Raw genomic sequence first — 3759 nt, forward strand, 5'->3', positions numbered from 1 at the left:
GGGAGGGAGGGAGGGAGGGAGGGAGGAAGGAAGGAAGGAAGGAAGGAAGGAAGGAAGGAAGGAAGGAAGGAAAGAATTGACTCCTGCAAGTTGTCCTATGACCTCCACACATAGAAAGGAAGGAAGGAGGGAGGAAGGGAGGGAGGGAGGGAAAGAAGAAAGGAAGGAAATCACAGATGACACACAAAAAATGGAAAGATAACCCATGTTCATAGATCAAAAGAATGAATAATGCTAAAATGACCATACTAGTTAAAATAACCTATAGAATCAATACAATTCCCATCCAAATATCAATGACTTCCTTCACAGAAATAGAAAAAAACAATACTGAAATTCATATAGAGCCACAAAAGAGCCAGAATAGTAAAAGCAATCCTGAGAAAGAATGAAGCAGGGCGGGGGTGGGGTAACTTCTCTGAGCAGGGCATAGAGACGCATACCTATAACTTAACCATTGGGAAGTAAAGGCAGGAGGATTAGTTCAGGTCTTCCTCAGTTACACAAGGAGTTTGAAGCCAGCTCTCTCTCTCTCTCTCTCTCTCTCTCTCTCTCTCTCTCTCTCTCTCTCTCTCTGACATAGGTAAAAATGGTGGCTAGAATTCACAGGAACTAGTGCAAGCCAGAGTTGTATTTTGGCAGAAAGCAGCTGTGGTTAAGTGCAGCTTTCTCGAGGCATGCACAGGGTGCTTTCAGCTCAGCAGGAACGCTCTGAGAGCAGACAAGACCAACTAGAAAAGAGGAGCTGCTGGCAGTCCTCAGCCCAAGCTGTTAGGAATAGGATCTGTCAAGGAGCTCTTGACTCTTAGAATCATTTACAAAAAGCATTGAAAAGATATTTACCGAGGAGTCTTACAAAAGCCAAACAGAACCAACAATTTTAATAGCATTTAGCAGTTTATAGTCTTAACAGAGCTCACCTCCTGTCCCAGGGCCCCAGGAAGGGAGGGGTCCTCTGATCCAGCTCAGTACCACAAAGGCCCTGTACAACTGCGATAAGAGATTCCTTAGGGAAGCCACAGCATACAGCGGGTGCTGAGCCTCCATGAATGACAGCAGCATAGATGTGGGTTCAGTCAAAAGTGGGAAAGGGAAGCTCTAGGACAGTGTAGTCTCTGGATAATCCTATCTGAGTAAGAAAATACTTGTGTGTGTATATATATGTCCTGGGACTCTAAACCCAGGACCTTGCACATGTTAGGCAAACACTCTACCATTGAGCTATACCCTCAGCCCTCCAAAAGGCATTCTTTTTTTCTAATTTTTTTATTTTAATTTTATATGTATGCGTGTATTGCCTGCATGTAGGTAAGTACACCTGTGTCATGCAATGCCTGCAGAGGATAGAATATGTGTGTATTGCCTGCATGTACACAAGTGCATCTGTGCCATGCAATGCCATTGAAAGTCAGAAGGGGGCGTCAGATCCCCTGGAATGGAGTTACCAACAGTTATTAGCCACCATGTGGGTGCTGGGAACCAAACCTGAGTCCTCTGCAAGAGCAGCCAGTTCTCTTAATTGCTGAGCCTGCTCTCCAGCCCCCAAAAGGCATTCTTTTATTTTATTTTATTTTATTTTTATTTTATGTGTGTGCGTGTATTGCCTTCATGTAGATAAGTGCACCCGTTCATGCACTGCCCACGGAGGTCAGAAGAGGCTGTCAGAGCCCCTGGGACTGGAGTTACAGACAGTTGTTAGCTGCCGTGTGGGTGCTAAGATTCAAACCTGGGTCTTCTGCAAGAATAACCAGTGTTCTTAACCACTGAGCCATCTCTCCAGCCCCAAAAGGCATTCTTATTTAATGTTGGAGTTCAGGAATTTTTTTTCTTCTTCCTATTCTTTTAAACTTCCCAATTTTTACATGATAAAAATAATTTGTGTGGGTTTTTGTTGTTATAAGTTTTATCTGCTAAAAATGAGGAAATCTCATGAACCTGGGTAGAAGATAGCATGGGCCACACAGTCCTGGTCAGGACACAGCTTGGGGGCTGTGAGAACCCACTCACCAAGAGACTCTAGCCCCACCTTAAGGGAGGGATTAGCTGCCCTGAAGATGGGCAGGGCAGTGAAGATTCTAGACGCCCATGGCTCTACCAGGAAGGGAGGAAAAGATCATGGAGACTGAGGCCTCCAACCAAGGACAGAGTCCTGGCAACAACCTTCCAGTGACTACACAGGTACAAATAGGCTGCAGGCAGCTGTGACCTCAGGCACTCTCTCTGAGTCAGAGAGTTAGTGAAGCTGGCCCTAGGGAATCAGCACTCAGTTGCTGTGGGATCTGTGATTGTCCAGGTCCTCCAAAGAAAGCAGAACTGGATAGAGGCTGGGGAGAGAACAGGAGGTCCCTATGGACCTAGAGGGAGACCTACTCCTCTCCCAAAGGCCTAGTCACCTGGCAGGATAGAAGCTAGTTTATCAGGGGTAGGGGAAGGTGTGTGGTACAAATAAGAAGAGGGGCTATCCTGTGCCCTGACTCCTCCTGGCCAGTAGTGCATGGAGCTTGCTTAAGAACCAGCAGAGGTGCAGCTTGGTGGCCTCTCTCAGCCTGCATGAGAGCTGCCCTGCTGGACAAAATCTAGTGTGACCTAGGCTGATGGCACTGCTGATCCCAGCCTTAGCGTCCCTCTCTACCTCTAAACCCTTTTGAGTGTCTCCAGACCAGACCCAAGACCCAAGATCCTCTTCCTGTATTTGATGATTTTGGCCAACATCAAGAGTGACCAAGGGGTTGGCCAGGGGTCCTTCCTCTCCCTAGTGGTCCATCCTTCCTCCCATGACCCCAGGAGCTTCCAGCCTCAGCATCCCACAGCCTGGGCTATTCTGATGGAGGAGTCTGTATTTGCACTGAAATGCCTCTGGGTAATCCCAAAGTGGCTCCAGCCCAGAATTCCAAGGTCATGGCCACCTCCCTTCTGTGTGCATGAATTCTGCCATCTACAAAGTATCAACTGACTAGGCTAATATAGTCCCACAATTGTAGAATTTCTATTATTTATTGTAAAATGTGCATATTTGTATTTTAATTTCATAAGGATTAAATTTCATCATTAGATCTGATTTTTATTAATGTTATAATACTTAAAGCATTAATTAAATTAAAAATACATTTTTAATTTATTATTTTCATTTTATGTGTGTGAGTATATTGCCTACATGGTGTATAAGTGCTGCACCCCTGTTGTGAAATGCCCACGGAGGTCAGAAGAGAGTGTCAAATCCCCTGGAACTGGAGTTATGGACAGTGTTAGCTGCCATGTGGGGGCTGGGAATCAAACCCAAGTCCTCTACAAGAGCATCCAGGAATCTTAACCACTGAGCCATCCCCACAGCCCCCAAAATACATTTATTTTTTAAAGGGAACATTATGCCACTATCACAAATAAAAGAATGCTATCATACTCATGAGTGAAAGGTAGCTATGAAAGTAAACATGAGGCAAATAATGATCTTAACCTGCAGTTGACTTTACCTCTGAGAGGTTTTGAGCTGCAAACCTGCAGCTTTCATTAGAAAAAAGAATGAGTAATGTCCCAACAGATACTAGAGACACCCTGGGACCAAAAGGAGGGTCTCTCCTGGTCTTCAGAGGAATGGAAGACTAAGCCTTCACCCGCTCTTCTCACTCCCAGCCCACACCTCCAGGAAGTAAGCCCCACAGGCTGTTTCCACATTTATCAAATAGGAAAACTTACAGCCAACTGTCACTCATCTCAGGGTATCCTCTAGAAAGTGCTGCACTTGGGGGATAAGCCATGCTA

Source organism: Nannospalax galili, unplaced genomic scaffold, assembly GCF_000622305.1.
Source record: "Nannospalax galili isolate Female #2095 unplaced genomic scaffold, S.galili_v1.0 scaffold332, whole genome shotgun sequence".
Taxonomy (NCBI): Eukaryota; Metazoa; Chordata; class Mammalia; order Rodentia; family Spalacidae; genus Nannospalax; species Nannospalax galili.